This window comes from Emydura macquarii, unplaced genomic scaffold (assembly GCF_026122565.2).
Source record: "Emydura macquarii macquarii isolate MOO-44397 ecotype Brisbane River unplaced genomic scaffold, CSIRO-AGI_Emac_v2 contig_1253, whole genome shotgun sequence".
In the NCBI taxonomy this organism is placed as follows: Eukaryota; Metazoa; Chordata; order Testudines; family Chelidae; genus Emydura; species Emydura macquarii.
Genome location: NW_027131390.1, coordinates 9,779,608 through 9,799,728, shown reverse-complemented (window position 1 = coordinate 9,799,728; position 20,121 = coordinate 9,779,608). Strand labels below are relative to the sequence as shown.

The 20,121-nt window shown below is 41.9% G+C and overlaps 1 protein-coding gene across 3 annotated transcripts in view; it reads right to left on the bottom strand.

Annotated features, from left to right (window-relative positions):
* Positions 1–20,121, bottom strand: part of MAMLD1 (mastermind like domain containing 1) — a 333,866-nt gene that overhangs the window by 92,919 nt on the left and 220,826 nt on the right. The window lies entirely within an intron of this gene.

Sequence of the window (20,121 nt, the reverse complement as noted above, 5' to 3'; positions counted from 1 at the left end):
AGTAGGGTAGTTTACAAACATACAGGGAGATACTGGAGCTTTTTTTCTTTGTCAAATCAAAGGATACAAATCACTTAAAGTATAGCCTAATGCACTATTTGTAAAGATGTTTTTAGTCCTAAAAATGGCCATTTTCTGTCTTTTTCTGCTAGTCCAGTTAAGATATTTAATGGGATAACATTCAAATAAGGGTTAAATTCACCTCCAATAGGTGAACCCAGGTTAGCGGCAAGGGAGTGGTATAGCTGCCTCCTATGTTGCATGTACATGTATGTAGATAGATACAGAGCTGCAGAAAATCAGGATACTTCTCGTATGGTTGTAAACGTGCTTGTCACAAAGTGTGATTTCTGAATATTAGCTTTGACAGAATATCCACTGACGCTGAGAGGCTGAGATTTTCTTCTGATCTCTTCTTGGAATGTGCATAAATTACTGGGGATAGCAAGTTGCAGGCAGTCATGACTGCATAGTGAGTTCACAAATAATTGTGAGTATAATCTCATTCCATTACCTTCCTAAATCTGCATGATGTTCACTCCTGTACTGATACCTCAGAGGCTCTAAAACCCCTTTTCTTGATTCATTGACCTAATGGGTGAGATGTGGAAATACAGTAGTACCATGGCGAGAAGCACCCAAAGGTATTCCAGTTAGTTACTTTACAGAGAGCTTTCCCCAGATTGTGTGTTTTGATTTTTTTTTTTTAAATCAACAAACTGTATTGAGGACCACCACTCAATGACAGTCCTTTTTCGTCATGCCTTTTCAATGTGAATATTAAGATTTTATTGTAATTTTTTACATACCGTGTTAATTTTTAATTTCTAATAAAATGTCTATTTTTTTAGAGCGAAACGAGGTGGGGGAGGTAATATCTTTTATTGGACCAATTTTGGTTGGTGAAAGAGCTAAGATTTCGAGTTTATATAGAGCTAGCTTTTTTCCTTCAGCCTTGAAGAAGAGCTCTGCGTAAGCTCGAAAGCCTGTCCATCTCACCAACGGAAGTTGCTCCTGTACAAGATATGACCTCACCCGCCTTGTCTCTCTAATATCCTGGGATCAAAACGGTTACAGCAACATTGCAAACAGCAATGGAAGAGATCTATTTTTTAAAAATAATTTTTACTGGAAATAGGAATAGTGGTAAATTATACCCATTAAAAGAGGTCTGCCATTAAGAAGGAAATAGAGAAAGTTTTATTAATAAAATTCAAGAACTACTGTGGCTAAATAAATATAAGGAGGCAGACTTTGGCCTAGATCCTATGACAGTCCTATAACTGAGCATCCTGAGCTCTCATTTACCCCTGTGCAACTCTGATGAAATTATCCCAGCTTCATTGAGTACAGAATTGCCCTTATTTTTTTTTTTTTTTACATTTATAATTTCAAGTTTATAAAACAAAATAATTTAATAACGAATATCCTAAAAGGTTTGATCATGGACTCAACAGTTTGTAAATATTAGCACCTGAACGAAGCAGGCGCTCATACGCCTTTGCTAAAACCCCCAGTGTTTATAAGCTGGATGCTTCAACAGACGTAATGATGATCCTGCATTCCTGAGCATTATTTGTATTATTTTAAGATCATTTTGTTTGGAAATGTCTTAGTAGTTTGGTAGAATTTTTGTTATCTTGTCTTGTGTATCTTTGAGAGTTACTGTAGCATTATGTACTATTTTGTATACTGTAAAAGAAGTAAAATAACGTAATAAACTGCAGCGCTCTGAAAGGTCCTAGATCCATAACTGTGAAAACTAAAGATTCTGGTGAAATCCTGACCACTATAAAGTCAATGGCAAAACTTGCTCTCTGGGTACACCTACAATGCAATAAAAAACCTGCCGCACCAAGTCTCAGAGCCCAGTTAATTTGACTCAGGCTAAAAATTGCAGTGTAGATGTTTGGGGGAAAGTCTCAGAGCCAGGGCTCCAGCCCGAGCCCTAACATCTACACAGCAATTTTTAGTCCCGCAGTCCTGAGCCTCATGAGTTTTGAGTCAGCTGACCCAAGCCAGCCGTAACCATGCCATGGATCTTTTATTGCAGTATAGACATATCCCCACTGACTTCACTGGGGCAGGATTCCACCCTCTGTTTATACACTAATCTGGTCCACCGTAAGCAAACTGCTGACAGTCCTACCAAGATGCCTCCATCTTATTCTGGAAAAAGGTGGTAATTCTGTTCCTGATAGGAAATTCTAGAGGCATCAAGGTTGTTGGCCCACCGAGTCCTTGGCCTTTTTGCTGAGGTTGCCAACAAATGTGCCAATTGCACAGATGGTTTTCCTGAGGTGGGCACCAAACACAGCTCTGATCAGCAGGGATTCTCTCTTTCTTGCCTGGTTTTACAATTGTTTGTCATATTTATCTCAGATCTTCTGGAGAATGTGTGACTTATTCAGTCTGCTTTACAAAACCAAAGTCCTTTCCATAGTGACAGACTGAGATGTCAGACTCAAAACCTGGAGTCTGGGAAATGTGCAGTTAGGATAAATATATTTTTAAAAAATAATGGTAATCAAAGAGAAGAAAGAGGAAGTGCACTGAAATGTGTTACTTATTACTCATCATTTTGAAATAACTGAACCCAGCCATCCTTATCCTGTAGATTTTGAAAAGCTAATTTCCTCTCACATAGTCTTAAAGGAAAACTGTTAACAAGCAATATTGTGCTAAATAAGTGCCTGGTTTATTGAACTGAAAACAGGTCTAGAGATTGTATAGTGTAGTTGTGTGAGGATCAGGCATTGTCAAGTGAGGCATCCAAAGACCCTCACATCTCAAGTAGGTGCAAACTGAGCATATTAAAGAAGGTGAGAGCCTGGTCAGCACTACTGGTAGTGCTGTGTGCTGCCATGAGGGAGAATCATATTCAGTTCCCAGCCTGGTTCTGCTATTCCTGAGGTCAATAAGGGCAATAGAGGTCTCAACAGGTGGGGCTCCCTCCACAGCATGGTGTGTGGGGAAAGTGTCTTGAAAAGCAACTGCAAGGGCTCTCAGCGCATGGACAGGCTGAAAGGAACTCTAGCCGATCAGTGGTTGGAGGGCTGTTTATCACAGCTAGAGCAACAGGAAGCTTTTACTAGTCAAAATGCACCTTAGTTATTTACAAACCTGAAACTTAGGCGAGGTTCACTGAAAGACTTCTGTGCTCCGAAGTCAAACAGGAGGAAAACATGAAGCTTGGCGGTTCTGCATGTTTTTGACCTGAAATCAGGTGAAACTCAGTGGTTTCAGCTGAATTTCACTTTGAGGTTGTGTGTTTGTTGGAACCTGAAACTCAAAGCTAAACTCAAGGGGAGTGAAACCACATGAACCAAAAAAAAAAAAAATTGCATGAGTCCCTGCAAACCAAACCTGCTGAGTTTTCCCCAACACCCGACAATGCCAGTGAGGTATAAAGTGGGGGGAAATTGGCAGGATGCTTTGGTGCTCACCCAGGGATGCAGATAACTCCACCCCGGAGCAAAGATAGGAGAGACTCATGGTTACAAGATCTGGCATGAACAGCACTTAAAGGAAGAAGAATAGAGAAAAAGGGATAATGGGGGAATTGTTCCTATGATGAAAGATAAAAGGAGAACACAAAAGAACAGAACTAGCGTGGGCTTTGAAGCAACAAAGACGGTTTGGCCTTACAGGAACATAGGAATTGCCATATGCTAGATCAGACCACCAGTGGTCCATCTAATCTGGTATCTTGTTTCTGATAGTGGGCAGTAGCAAATGCTTCAGAAGAAGGTACAAGGAATACTGTAATGAACAACTATGGAATAACCTGCCCTCACAGGAGGTTTCCCAGGCAGTTAGTAACTGGCTTATGTCCTGAAGCATGAGGGCTAATACCCCCTGTCCATTTTTTACACTATATAACATAACTAGATGGTTTTTCTTATGCATACAAAATGTTAATCCCTTTCTGAAACTTGCTAAGCTCTTAACCTCAACAATATCTTCTTGCCATGAGTTCCACACACTAAAAAGGCGTTGAGTTATATTTCCTTAGCTCAGATATAAATTTGTTTAATTTGGTGTTCCTTTCCCTAGTTAAATCACACAGAAGATATCTGGAAATTATCTGAATTATTTTTCTGAACTGCATCCATAAACAGTTTTAATTTTCTCAGTAATGCTTGTTGCAGTAAGGAATTTTTTTAAAGCACTGGGGAAAAGAATATGAAATGGTTAATATGTTGATTCTAATTTTCCTGGGAATCACTAAATTTGGAAAAAATAGAAAGCTTTAAGAAAAAAATCCTTTCTTAGTGAGCAGTTAATTAAAGGGCTTTAGAATGGTCTTCATTGATTTGGACATGAAACAAGAACACAGTTGATACAAGTCAATTTTTCCTCAGTAGATCATTATTTAACACGAATGTCAGCACAACAATGGCATAGGTAAAGTCATCAAAGAATGGATGGACATGTTATCTGTTTAAATAGGTCTGCAAACTGGTTTAGGGAATTACATAAATCCAAGTGAATGCCATTTTGTCTTCTGCACAGAATAAATAGCCAAAGGTCTAACCAGAGCTTTTGTGCTTTTGAGTAAAAGGAGATGCTGATGCAACTGATCATTAGTACTTTTCTTACAAAAGGCATATTTTCAGGGAAATGATGCATGATATAAAGTGTGCTGCTTTTAACTGAATATAGATTTAATCAAGTTGTTAATTACTGGGTGATGGCCAAATACTTGCTCCAAATGGAGCTATTTTCATCTACATTCTTTTAAAAAAGATAAATCAATTGTTTTTCATAGTCAGGAATTTGATCCTGCAGACACTTAAGCGTGTGCTTTATATCAAGAATGTGTGTAACACAGAAGGCAGTGGGACTACTCACGTGCTCAAAGTTAACTAGGTGCATATGTGTTTGCAGGATCAGCACCTTAGTGATCAAAGGCTTGCTTACACAGAGTGAAATCCTGGCTCCATTGAAGCCAATGGAAGTTTTGCCCATGTGAAGCAACAATCAAAACTTGAGAAATCTGTCCAAAATGATTCACCATGAGCCAAATCCTGCTGCCCTCACACAGGCAAAAGCTCTTTTTGATGTCCATGAAATTTTGCATCAGTAAAAGCTGCCAGTTTTGGTCCTACATTATTTTCTTCCTTCTGATCCAGTACTGCAATGATGCCATGGACAGGACTCCAACTGAAGTCATTGGGAGTTTTGGGTTTGTATCAATGGCATGATTGAGGTTAAGTAGCAGTGCTGTAAAGAATAGTAAATCCTTTACATTCTTCTTCAAAGGCAAAATATTCAATGGAAAAACTGAATTATGACTGACAGATGATTTAAATGTCTTTGCAGAGGAGATATTGCCATCTCAATTCTAATTCTCTTGCCTGTAATAAGATTTTGCATTAAAAAAATAAAAGATAGTACAAGTGAATGGTAATATTGTGTTTAATGACTTTGTTGTTAGCAATAACAATACATTGAAAACATTGACTAATTAATGGCCTTTCTCATGTTTTGACTTGTGCAACCCCCCCTTCTCTTTCTCTCTTGATTTGTGGTATGTACTTCTTACATGGCTACTGTGCCTAATGCATGCTGATTGGATCTTGGCCTTTGTTATGCAAGATGTGCAGGCATAGGTCGGTGTGTCAGAAGGATTTAGGCCGTTGCACATTATTATTATTATTTATTGTTTGTATTGCTGTAGGTGCTAGGAGTTCCAGTCTTGGACCAGTCGCCCATTGTGCTAGGGGCTGTACAAACACAGACTGAAAAGTCCCTGCATCATCCCACTGGCCTCATTTAGTGGCCTAGAATAAAACCTACTTTTCCCCTGATATACACCTAAGTGGCAACACACACACACAAATACACAGGCATAATTTCCACAAGTCTGGATTTGCTATATCTGTCCACGTGAGATGCCTCTTCTACAAGCATTACATTCTGCAGAAGTATTGCATTTGTCAGTAGCTTATGGAGCCAAATGGGCAGAAATACAGCTTCCAGCCCAAGAAAAGGGGCATCAGAACAGCAGGTGACATTGTAACAGTTGATGACTGCCAGCTTTCTATGTTAATGACATATCCTGTGTAATGTGATGCCTTGATCTGAATCATATACTTACATAGGATTCAGATCAGAGCATCACGCACACAGATGCCACACTGCAAAAGGATTTAGTGAAAAAAGTAACATGCCACATTCACTGCTTTATAGTGCAGTATGTATACATGTGCAATGATCATGGATTATGGGCCTGATTCAAAGCCAACCCAAGTCAATGTGAAGACACCTATTTATTTGGATCAGGCTGTACCTGAGGCATTTGGGGATAACTGCATCAGTCAAAACGTAAGATCAGCTTTAATTTCATGCTGACTATTTTTTGGAAGAAAGGAATATGCAAGGGCAGTCTTTTCTGTGCATTTTCAATTCCATTTCTAGTATGTTCATCCATTTAAGATAGTTAGCACCATCTTTAGAGTATGCCTCGTTTCTTTAATGCAAACTACTATTTTTACACAAGTTACAAGGCAAAGTTGCATTCTGCATCCCCAAGTCCATGACAGGAACATCCATAAACTACCTGGTGGTAGAATTGTCCCTAAGCTTTTAAAGTAATAAATTCTGCAGAAACAAACATGATATCTCTTTCCTTTGTGGGAGATTCTTTGAATTAAATGTAGAAATTACCTTTTAGACATTATCAAGAAAATCCAAAATTGTGCACAAAACATCATCTTTTCTATTTATTAAAAGAGAGCACCTTTTGGGTTGATTTCTAACAACATAGATATTTGGACAACATGAGTTAGTGATTTACTAGAGATTATTGATTTCAAACCTTAATTTCCTAGGTCTGAGGAACACATGCTCTCATATGGGATATGCATCCTTCTGCTATAGGCTGCAGCCAGTCTAGTCTGAAAGGAGTGTGTTTGCTCCACTAGTGTCAGATCTGTGGGAATGAAAGTAAAGCTCTACTTGCTTTTATATACATGACTTTCTAGTCATGGTCACATGCCCAGTACATATCAGTATGGGTTTGCATAATTGTGGGATGCTGACAGAACTGCCACATTTCTGTTGTAAAACAAAATTAACAGGAAATCACCTTTACGAGAAATTGTATCATCCCAAAATAAAGAAAATGACACTGAACTACTTCACAGAGCATCTCAAATTTTTTGAAAAAAGTTTTAGCTTCCTTATACCTCAAACTCCTGCAGATTTTCCACCCTTGTAATAAGTGTAGTGCCTGGTGCAGCCAACTATAACCCTGTCAGCACAACAGGAGCCATGGATTTCAGTAGCTGATACAGATGAGAGGCTGTAAACATGATTGGTTGTGTTCAGTAGGTGGAATTTAAGCATCTTTGTCTTATGGATCAATTATTCTTAAGTTATGCAATGTACAAAAGAATATATACAACGGGGATAGGCACTTTTTGTTCCTGAGAGCCAAGAAGTAATATCTGATTGGGCGTGCCCTAGTTACTAGTCTTAAATATTTCCTGCATTCTCCTCTTGCCCTGCTTGCACTCCTTGCTCTTGATCTACCGTGTCCACTCAGCCTGTGTCCACCTCTATCACTGCCCTTCCCTCATGTACCCCTTGCTCTGCCTCTCTATACATTCATTCGCATGATCTTCCTTTTATCCACCTAGCCCCCGCCTCCCCATACTCTCTGTCTCCTCACCTCCCTCTCCCTCCTTCTGTCATGTTTACACTTCCAGTTGCAGGCTGCCCACTTTTCCGATCTCAATTCCAAAAACAGGAACACGCTTCTGAATGGAGATATGTCACACCATGAGCCATGTCTCACTCCACACTGCCCCCTTCTCCAAGACACCAGATTGTCCAAAGGGGCATTCTGTGTTGCTTGCCCTCATTGCTACCCACCTACCCACCTACCTCTTCTAGTATCTGATAGTGGGCTCTGGGCACATAGTAAGTCTTTTGTGCCATTTGAAGCATTCATGCCTAAGGTTTCCCATCACTGGTCGATTTTGACCATGACTCTTGGCGTGCTACAGCCATTAAGGTCTATATTGAATGGCAAGATTCCTGGGACTGTATGGTGCCATCTAAGGGATCTGCTGTACGTCCTGTTTGGCGTATCCCAGTCTCAGTATTGGGCAGCCTAGAAAGGAATATACTCACTTTTCCTAAGTCACTTACACATCGTCATAAATTCTGTTTACCAGATTGCGGACCATTCAGGGCGGGCACTAGCAGGAAGTGACAGAACTAAGAGGGCTGCATTTTCTTTTCCTTGAATTTTGTCATTGTACCCTCACTTTTCTTGTATAGAACTTAGAGCAAAATAAGGTTAATTTAGGGATCCTAGAAGAAGGCACTGGTTGCAGGAGAGGATGCAAAGAATCTCTCCTCTGCCTTACATGGATTTGAAAGGACTGGCCAGATTTCTAGTCTTTGTGGGCAAAGACTGCATGAAGGTACATCTCTGGCTGTGCTAGATTTCTGCAAGGGGCTGGGTGAGGGCAGAGCTGTCCCTATCTCCCCTCCACTATGACCTGAGAACAACAGAAGCTTCACTCAGGGTGAGGGAGCCCTTGTGTGTGTTCTGCCAGAACACCAGAGGGTTCTAGGGCGGTGGTTCTCAACCTATTTACCATTGTGGTAAATACTGCAGATGCAGCTCTCTATGTGTTATGTGGGTTGCATTCACACAATATCTATACTACCTGTCTGGCCCTGAGGATGTCACATGGGCTGGAGCTGTGTGCTGATTGGGCCACCAGCAGGCCGTGGGTTGAGAACCACTGCTCTGGGGACTCCTGTTGCTGTGCAAAGTCTCCTTGCCCTGTCCCAGCCCGGGCTGTGGCTTTAGTGTTTTCCTACACATCTGAACTGAGAAAAACCAACTGTGTGCATTGAAGCCAAGGATCACCACTAACAGAGAGGTAACTTCCAAACACTGGAGATGTTGGACCAGATCCTCAGCTGGTGTAAAAGAGCATAGCTAGCTGGTTTGGAAGTAAACCTGTAAGCGTCCACTGATGGCTCTTGTTTTTCTTAAGGTTTAGGAGCAAATTGTTCCCTTGCCTCCAACAAGATCTTCTCGCTCTCACGGGATGGTGGGGGAGAGGGAGAAAGCAAGCTCTGAAACTTCCCAACCTACTTCAGCACTGCTGTATGATCCTGAATCAATGCAGAAGGATCTGCCAGCCACAGTAAGTGTTAGCTGCTGCAGTGAAGGGGACTATTTAAGATGGCTATTAAAAGTTATGTCTGCCACAGCTATTTCAACAAAACATTTTGGCAATTAAATTAATTCAGGCATATCCTCTCTTTCCATGGGGAGAATGCCGGATGCATCCAGGCAAAGAGAATGGCATCTAGACCCATGAAGGATTACACAAAAGGAGAAAAATGATCATTTTCTAAAATATATTAGTGAGTGTATTTTGCAGTAACATCATAGGCAAGTTTCCTAAATATAGAATTGCTGGTAATGGCTGAAAAGAGAATAAGGTGCCCCTGATGCACTCTTTATAAAAGCAAGAGTTTTAGCCATAATGTCCTAGCTTAATACCAATGGGGGAGTTACACGAGGCTAAATTCTGCCTACGCAGATACACTGAATGCAGCTTCTGTTACATCCAGTGGGTGTTGTGCACCCATATCTAAGAACAGAATTTGGCTCTTCTGCCTTCTTAACAAAGCTTGCTTTTAAATAGTAATAATAATACTTAAAGTAATGATGTCCCTGGTCGAGACATCTGCAGTGATAGAACCTGGGAGCTCTAGCTCTAAAAGCATGAGCCTTGGCTCCTTGAACTAACGGACTAGGGCCATTTGCTTAGAGGCAATAGCAGATTATAAACCTCTTATATGTGTCAGCTAGCAGAGGGGGACAAACAACACACTGTGTTAGTGTGGGTTACATTAACATTTACCTAAGACTTTATCTTCACTTTGTACAAATATTAAATAATTAGTCTTCATAATTCCCCTGTGAGGCAGGTATTATTTCCATTTTGCAGCTGGCAAAACAGAGATAAAAGCTATGTCTACACTAGAGAAAGGACCCACCGTTAACTTGAACCAATGGGGTTGCACTATAGTGTAAATTTCAATAGCACAGTTGTCCTACGAGCAAGTTTCAGTTGCCCATTTATGCTGTACCACACTATTGCAATGTGCACCACCTCATAGTTATTCCCCTGAAGAATTGGTTCATGGGAAATTTTGAAAGGCCTTTTGGGAGATAGTAGAATCATGGTGGGAGAAATCAGATTTTCACGAGTCCTCTGGAATTTGCACTATTTCCAAGTCCCTTTCTCAAGATGGAGTCAAGGATGATTGTCCAGCTGTCACGCCTTGTGCAGCAAGAAAGGTTTCTGCTGGAGCTCTGGAAAGAGAGTGGCAAGGTCACTGCATTGAGAACAGGGACAATGGGATGTGATTGCAGGAAGAGAACAGCAACATTCTAAGGCGGCTCTTGGCTCCTTACACGGGCTGACAGATATCATGTGGTGTGAATGCTACGGCTGTAATGCCCAAATAAGTTATTTCTTGCAATAAAATTCTCCTGTTTTTTAGAGATGATAAATTGCATTTTTTTTTGTTACTTTAAAAAAATCCTGCTTCTCTGCCATTTTGAAGCTGACCATATGACATGGCTCAGCCAACCACTGTGCATTCTGAGCGGGGCACTTCCACGCTAACTGGGTACCATAGCCCATGCAATCTCAAAAGGGGGCTGAGAGACATGCTGAGATTTGGGAACTCTGGGAGAACTGATGCATCCTGTGTTACAGGCATGCGGGCAGAGCCAAACAGCGAATTGCATATATTTCTCTAATGTAGAGAGGTTAAATGATTTGTCTAAGTCTGATTGGTAAATCAGTGGCAGAGTTGGGACCAGAACTCAAGAGTTCCTGGCTGTCTATCTAGTGGTTTAGACTGTGCTTATCAGCATGGGCTCTGGTTTCTTAACCGCTACAGCACATTGCCTCTCAGTGCCACGACTGGGGATAGGCGTGGTGACATCACAGCGTCACTCTAGAAACCAGGACTACAAGTCTGGGAGGCAATGGCATCTTCTACAATTGGCAGGGACCAGCTGGAGATTGGCCTCAGATAGAAGGTGAGTTCCATCTCAGTGAGCGTGGGGAAAAGATTTTGTGTGAGAAGACGGTGGGCTGCCTAGGAAGCCTCTAATAAAGGACAGGCGGGTGTCATCTAAGGTTGCACAGAACCTCCTGTGACAGCATCAGAAGGGAATTTATTCCCTAGAGATGGAAACCTGTCTAAGGAAGGATCACTGGGGTGCTCAGTTCACCCTTGAAATCAAACTGGAGAAGGACATCAGGAAGGACAGAGAGTTTGCGATAGTCTTTTGGGGCATCTGTGTGTAGCTATAGATAAGGATCAGTGCAGCTATTTAAAAAATACCTCATTACTTAAAGCTTGGAAAACACTTTCAAGATGTGTTGAGAGGCAGAAATAATAATAAACGTAGCTTTTAATCCCTGTCCATCAGGTGACTGATTTTTTCATAATTACAAGGGATGATTAAACAGGAGGTCTTAGCCTAACAGGAGTCGGACCTCAAAAGCGATTCAATTACATCCAATGGAGGAGGATCCAGGAGACAGCTCTTTGCCCTAAACACCTTAAACAGAAAAAGAGTGTAAACAGATAAAAATTACTCTCTAGAGAAACCCCCAGACACTTGCCAAGGTTTGGTTTTGGCTAGGAGCCGACTGATGCATCAGATATTAGTCAGTGAACGGTTGTGAAATGTTGCTCTTCAAAGGTTACTGTCTTCCAGTCCAGAGGTGGCTGCTGGTGAGTGATGAGTGAAGTGATGCATATATATGAGATTCTGAGCACCTGCAACTCCCACTGATGTCAATAGGAATTTAGGGTACCTAGTACCTTTCAGGATTGGGTCATGAAGATCTGATCCTGCCTGGTGCTAAGGGCTTCCCATTCCCATCTCCCGCTGGGCTCATAGTCTGCAATTAGCCAGTGGAGCTCTTTGTGAAGAAGATTCCAGAAACGCCAGTTATTCACACTTTCACATGTGACAAGGGGAGACCCGGACTCCAAATGACTGTGCCCCAGGTCTCCATGACAATAGTTAAGCTCAGTGTATATGTGTTGGGAGGAATTCCATTTGAAGGGTAAAAAAGGGTAGCAGTCCCAGTAAAAGATGCAGCAAAGCAGGATTCTGCTTCTGAGTTAACTTCATGAGCCTGTTATGCCAATGCAACGCTGTACAAATGGCTGCAGGCTTGTTATTGCAGCTCAGAGCAATGAATGAGCCCAAAGGAGTGTGAACAGGAGAGAGAGAAAAAGTTACAGCCTTCTGGGGAGAGCTGCTCCTTTTCTTTAACTTTACATTTTGGTTAACATTTTACGGTAGTCCTCAAGAAACGCCTCATCGGCGCAAGTCTCCATCCCATGCTTAAAACATGGACAATATTTTGAAGCATAAGCTCTGCACCTGCCTGTAGCTGTCTAGAGGCGTTTTGTGTGCCTGCATTTTTGAAAGTATCTCACGGTTTTGTTTCCTGTGAATGTGCATTCAGCCCTGCACACTCATGAAATGCTTAGCTGAGTTTGGGAGCGTGTACACGGCGGGCTGGGGTGGGGGGATGGGGGAAGAGGAAAGAAAGAGGGGTTGTAAGGCAGCTTGAGAACCGACACAATTTTGCTGTGAAACTTTTTGTTGGAGAACAACATTCTCAGGTTTTTGGAGCTTGTTTAACGAAGCTCTAAAACTTTAAAAATTCAAACACTTTTGTAGTCTCAGCTTCTCAGCAAGGAATCACTCAATGGAGGGCCTAATTCAGACAATGCTCCCAACTCCTTAGGAGTTCCAGGATCGGGCTGTGAAATAAACACTACCCCAAGTTGGCCCAACATAGCCAGCAGACGTGAATAAGACCAGAGATTGTCCATACAGTGTAGTTCCAAACCTGCGTTCCTAAACTGCAAACACATTAAATATTTAGGTGGCCATATGCAAATCATTTAAAAGCTGTTTATAAGAAGCATACCACATCATGCAGACATTCTTTGTGCTGAGATCCGGTTTCCAAGCCTTCTTCAACTTTTTATTTTTAAACCATTAAAGGACTTAATTAATGGCTACTGGTTAGCTAATTTTTTCAAGTGTGTGCGTGTGTGTGTGATGTGGACATACCTGGAATATTGTCAAATACAGCGAATGTAGAAGAAAACAAATTCATTCGTGTCTCAAAGAAAACCCCAGGATTTCAGACATATTTGCAACCCTCTTAGCGAGTATCAGTTTGATAACAACAAATAAACACCCCGTTTATTTAGGAATGTTCTTGTGGACATTCTGAACCCTTTGGAGATGAGGGCCCCATATCTTCTTTTCTTAATGTCACTGTGAATTTGCTTGTGGAAGTATATGACACCGTGCATGGAGCCTGAACAGCTGAGCTCATGCTTTAGGCATTCTCCCAGGACTGGATGGGGGAGGGGGACTGTGGGCCTGTATTCGTCCGTCTCTCCCATTGCATTTACACACACACAAATCATGTTATCATAGTGAAAAAATGTAAGAATTCCAGGAAACAGAGGAAGTTTGTATGTTGACCTTAATACATTTTTTTTTCAGGGGGAGATTAGTCCATACATTAGAGGATGATAGACCCTAGCTTAGCTCATTTACAAATGTTTTAATTCTCATTCCAATAATTACCTCCCTCCCCCTTTAGCAATAATGTTGTTTGTATTCTATGCCACATGGTTACTTTGGCTGAGAAAGAGAGCTTGAAAGCATCTAGTAAAAAGCTCTGTGGGACCCATTTTGACATTAAATGGATTCTTATAGTGCATCTAGTTCTTATTTTCATTAAAATTGGGTGGGGGAAGTGGGAAGGACAGGGTGGGTGGTGGACAGGGTTAATAAGTAAGCTCCTTCAGTTGGAGGCCTGGGCTTAAGTCCGCCTTAGAACTCTGGTCTCGATCCTGTGAGGTGTGGAGGTGAGCACTCCAGATCCAGGAGACAGCATTTAACCACGTGCTTAACTTTAATCCTGTGAGCAGTCTCCCTGTTGCTGGATCAAATCATAGCTTGCGATACACTACGCGTAGCCAGGAAAAAATGTAATTGAATCCCACCCACCCACACACACACACACACAGACACACACACAAAAGCCAGGAAAAAATGTAGTTGAATCCTTAATACTTGTTTCCATTCAGACTTTCTCCTAATCCTGTGTACCGCGAACAACATGGTCATACATAGACGTGTGCTTGTAAAATGGCAAGTAAAAAAAAACCACTGCTTGACTGGCTGGTGAGAATTCCCATCAGTGAAAATATTTCAGTTTAATTGCATGGGTCTGACCTCCCTTAGCCTCACAACCTCACTTACGAGCACAGGCGATGCCTTGTGTCTTCCAACGCACCTGAACCTGGTCGTTATTTCAATAGAATCGCACACCCCAGTGTGTGCTGTGGCTTACGTAACAAATCATAGGCTCTTCTGACTTTCATAAAGCATGTTCTGGCTCCAAGTCTGTGTGTTTAGTTAGTGAGATGGCCGGGTAGGAGGTGAACCTCACAGAGTTGGAGAGTTCTGTGAACCAGTTAGATTGGGTTCGCAAAACCATTTCTATCTTTGCACTCTTCCTGTCTTGAAATTTAAGCCCCTGGGCTTGTCCAAGGGTGATTCCATGAAAAACAAACGAACAATCCTTTTTTTCTTGCTAAAGAGCCGTATATTAGGGACAGGCACCTCCCCCCCCACCCAAAGCCATGCCAACACAAGTGGTGCCCTTTATACAGTATATATAATGGGGCAGATCCTCAGCTGGTGTCAGAACTCCACTGAAGTCATTAGCCAAGGAGCCGCCCCACTGAATTTACTTCTCCATTCACATTTTTTTTTCTGCTCCCTTCTTCAGTCTCTCTGTATTTCATTGGGTTTATTTTATCCTGCTGCTGTCTGCTCCATTTGTTTTCACACTGGTTTTTTTCAATGTCTCTCTCTCTCTGCCCCCTCACAGATCCATCTGTCAGGCACATCTAAGTGGACCACAGACCCAATAATCTTGAATTAGGGTTGAACTTTCAGACTGTTCAAATGGATTTGGCATTAAGCAACATACGCTCACCCTTCCTTACTGCTCACGGATTTGAATGTTGCAGTGTTAATAATACTGCGTTTATAGCACTTTACAAGCCAAATTCTGCCTCAATTTACCCCATATGGGTGAAGCCAATGAACAAACCTCATGAGGTATAAATCAAAACAGATTCTGGCCCTAAGATGCAAGTATCCTGGCTTTGGTCTGGTAGCAAACGTTGGAACAAAGCCCTATAGCTTTCCCAAAGATCCAATGGAAAGAAGATAGAGACATATTAAAGAATTCTGGTGACTGCAGGCCATTGTTCTGAGTCCATGGATATAAGCTATAAAACGGGTACTGCCAATTCTTTCCTAGAAGCTGCTTACAGAAGCAGAATACTGGGAGTATTTCTAGCCTACACATCTCAGCTGCACTGGCAGGGTTCTGTCTTTCCTGGCTCCTGCATACATTACAAGTGTGTACGGAAGGTCTGCGGTGTCTCCTTTTCAAGCCGAAGCTGCTTATAGAACCATATTTGCCTACCTTCCCCATCAACAAGCAGGTCAGTTTTCCAAAGGATTTGATGTCACATAACCACACGACTCAGGGGAGAGCCAAAAAACACCTGGAATCTTTTCTACATAAAAATCCTTTCTATCCATCCATTTCCCATTCTGAATTATACAGCGTGTGAATTAAAAAAGAATATATATATATATAAATATAATAATGATGAATTTTAAATGACCTTGGGACGTAATTTTATTCTTAGGCTTTTAGAGTAAGAGGATTCAAGTAAGGGAAAGGTTCAGAGTGAATATGTGATACGTATTTACTGGCTAGCAATTGATAAAGGACATAGGGGTCTGAGCAATAGAGAGAGTTTTCAGAAAGGAAAGCTGGTGTTCTTAACATTAACACTTAACTCCTTGGGGCAAATCACCTGCAGTGTACCTCCACTGAAATCAGTAGACCTATGCTCAGTTACTTCAGCTGAGGATCTGGCTCCTTATGTCTAATGAGAAAAGAGCATTGCCATCAATATTTTGGGAAAGATTTTCTGAACAGGTAACAATCTACACTATTTTACTGACAAGCGAGAATTAAGAAGAGACTAGGACCAGGGAAGAGTAATCTGTTTCCAGTGCAATTCTGTGCTCCTCGCTGCTAGTTCATATTAGATATTAAAAGGATGAGCACTGTCTTAAAAAAAAAAAAAAAAGCATCAGGCATTAGAGAAAGACATGAGTGAAGTGAAGAATGTGTGCAATCTTAGCGTATTTTACAGAGTAAGGCCCTGATTCAGCAAAACAATTTGAGCACTTGCTTTATTTATGAGCCCGAGTAGTCCCACTGAAATCAGTGGCGTTTAAGTGCTTTGCTGAATCAGTGCCTAAATTACTTGGGACAGGGGGACTTTAATGTCTCTCAAGGAATTACACTTATTAAAGGCGACAGCCTATAAATTAGTGTTTAAGTTAAAATCAATTTCTAGATAATACATATCCTTAAAAGACAGATTGTTGGTTTGCATGAGCATTGTATCAAAACTTTAATTAAACCCTTTTTAAATAAAACCTGTCGTACATTATGCTGCTAATTGACTTGACCTGGTACAAAGAGGACTCTGCCAGCCAGAGAAGAGTAAAGGAGATTATTCTGTCTGGTGCTGCAGCGGTTGTGTGTTAATAACATTTATTTCTGCAGTCTTGCCAAACTCCCTATTGTGTATTCAAGAAATGTGTGGGCTAGAAGCCAGTCATCACAAAGCAAAAAGTAATAAAACCTCAAAAGACGACTTTTTGTACCTCACATTCTGCTGGCTTGCTATGGCACAAAATGCCTGGCCCATTCTACTCAGATGCATGCCACAGCAGGGTTTAGATTTCACCATAGCACATTTATTTTATTTTATTTTATTTTATTTTGCAGCAGGAATTTTAAAAACCTGTGTCTAATTAAACCTCTCGACAATAACGAGGGAAATACAGTGAAGGAGTCCAAAATGATCAGAGATGAACTGTTCTACGACAAGAGACCACATTTTATTGCCACAGTATTAACTATCCTCAACATCAAGCTTCTTCAGCAACCAAAGCAACAAGATCCTGACTCTCCTCTCACTTACACCTGTTTTGCACAGGGCTAACTTCTGCTCTCATTTGTATGAGTGTAAATCTGGAATAACTCCATGGAAGTGAGTGGAATCACTCTGGATTGACACTCATACAAATGAGAAAAGACTCTGAATTACTGATGTTGCTGGACTTACTCCTCATTTCTATTGGTGTAACAAAGAGGAGAATTAGGCCCATGGAGTTTTAACCCTCCCTTCGGTGGTGGTTGTCTGCCTGGCAATTGATAAAGGATTTCACAATCTCAAGGTCTAACAGAGTCATCCCTGCTTCTACACTCCCACATTAAGGTTCTGATTCAACAGCGCATTTATGGTCTAGATAATGCTTGGTCCTGCTATACGTGCAGGGGACTGGACTAGATCATCTCTCAAGGTTCCTTCCAGTCCTACGATTCTATGAGCTTAACTGTAAGATATAAATAGTTTCACTGAATTCTATGGAACTACTCATGCTTAAAGTTAAGTTTATGTTTAAGTGCTTTGCTGAATTCGAAAATAACCAGCAGCCTTTTCCTCTATCACAGATGCACATCTCAGGACAACGGTCCACTTTTTTATTATCATTAGGGTTGACTTTTGCAGTTTGCTCAACCAGGGACTGATTTGGAAGGCCACTAGAAAGCTTCATTTGCTGCAGAATGTAGCTATCCCACTTTGGAGTAGGTCTAACTGATGGCAGCATATTTTGCCTGCTCTCCACACACTGCACTGGCTGCCAATTCATTTCAGAGTGAAAATGAAGGTGCTGGTCTCTACGGATGAAATCCTGAATGATCTAGATCCAAGTTATCTCAAAAACTGCCTTGTCCCTCTCCAACCCACCACAGCACCTGCACTTCTTGAGAATGTTTAAATTATCTGTGGGCAAAGCTCTTTGAAAGTGGGGGCAGGGCATTATCAGTAGCCAGCCAGGAATTAATTTCTGCCCCAAATATATTTAAACTCAAACCTGGCCATATTAGAACACATTGCAAGACACACTAAGAGTGGCCCCCTGGAATCCTGGACACTTAGCTTATGGACTAAATTTGCTCCATCTTCTGACCTTTGAAGCTGCATGGTTGCAGAAGATCCATCTACTTGGGAAAGTTAGTGTCTCTCACTTTATACAGAGTAACTGGACACCACTGTAATAAATAAATACAAAATAATCATCATCATCATCATCATCTGCTGGCCTCACACTCAGGCTTAATCTGTCTGGAGTAAATATGCAGCATCCCTACGGATATGTGTGCCATCTATCACCTCGCCACAGTTTGGGAACCCCGTTGCGGCAAACCCATCCACTATGTCCTGCACATTTCACAAAGTCACTACCCTTCTTAGCAGAAGTTTATTAATTACCCTGCATACTTGTATCACAGCAGCTCCTACAGTGGATTTACCAACTCTGAACTGATTCCCGACTGACCGGTAGCAGTTTGAGGTTGCTAGCGTCCACAGAGCAATCTCGCTTCTCCACTGTCACAGCAGATCTTAAGTGAGTATTCATGCATTTCAGAGTTGGGCACAGCTCTGCACAAAATTCAATGAAAGTGGCCTTTCACATACAAAAGTTCTCCAGCCACTGCTCATCATCCCACATTTTCATAACAATGTGATCGCACCAGACAGTGCTTGTTTCCCAGGACCAGAAAAGGCACTCCGCCGACTGAAGATGGTGCGTGACAGCATGCAGCAAATGGGAATTGTTTTGTTCTATGGCTTGTAGCAGAGTGGCTTCAGTAACATCACAATTTTCCACGCTGCAGCTCCTGTCTCAGCCTTGAAAATACTGCAGGATAAGTCGTGAGGTATTTGTGATGCTCGCAATGATAGTGCACAGCTGAGCAGGCTCCATGCCTCTCCGGCAACCGCGTGCACGCGGCAGAGACGGGTTTGGAAAAATGGCATGAAAAAATGTTCATCTGTTTGTTTTGGACAAGAGGGGAGAGGAAAGGGAGCACATTGAATCATGGGAGGATGACAACCTTCCCAAAAGGCATTGTGGGTAGTTGCACTGTGGGATAGCTTCCTACGGTGCACTGCTTTGGTTATCGATGCAAGCACGGCAGGTGGGGACGCAAACCCGCGACGCAGTGCACGTGGTGTGATCACACTCCTCCGACTTTGTAAGTTCAGCGGGTGAAAGTTGACTGAAATTAAATCGACTTCACTCCACAGTGTAGACATAACCTGAGATAGCTGCCTGGGTTAATCCAAGGAGAGGAGGAGCGGTACCCATGAGCTGCCAGCTCCAACGACCTTACAATGAATTAAAAATAACTATATTATTTTTTTTACAATGAAAGATGTCATTGAAATCCAACACAGGAGTTCCAATGATCTGCACCAACTTCTGCTTTCTGGGCCACACAGAAAGCCCCTTTCTCCCTCTGCTGAGCAGTTCCTCACACAAGTAGTCCCACTGACTTCAATGAAACCATCCATGCAAGCAACTGCTCACCAGTAGGAGAAATAAAGGGTTCACAGCCCAGGCCCTCGTTAGTTAATTATGACACTTCCAGAAACACAGAGGAAGTTATTTTAAAAGAAAATATAACGGATACCAGTTTCCCACTGCAATGCGTCCCCTCCACCATGGCAGCCATGTCCTTGCATGAGAGCTTCCCATAGCATGGGCCACTCCTCCAGAGAGAGATCCTGGACACCACCTCTTACAGCCCCTCTCCTGTCACTGAGCTAGGCATTCCGCAGTGGCTAAATAATGGCCATTAGAACATTGCACTCACCTTTCTCAAACTTTCCTTGTTTAAAAACAACAAAACCCATACTTTCTCTCTGCTCCATTTCCCAGTCTTGTCCACTTACCTGCTCTCTCTTCCCCACTTATCTGCTCCTGCTGCCTCTTCCCTAGGGAACATATTTTGTCCAGCCGCCCCATCACGCACACACTTGGAGGCCAGGGGATCC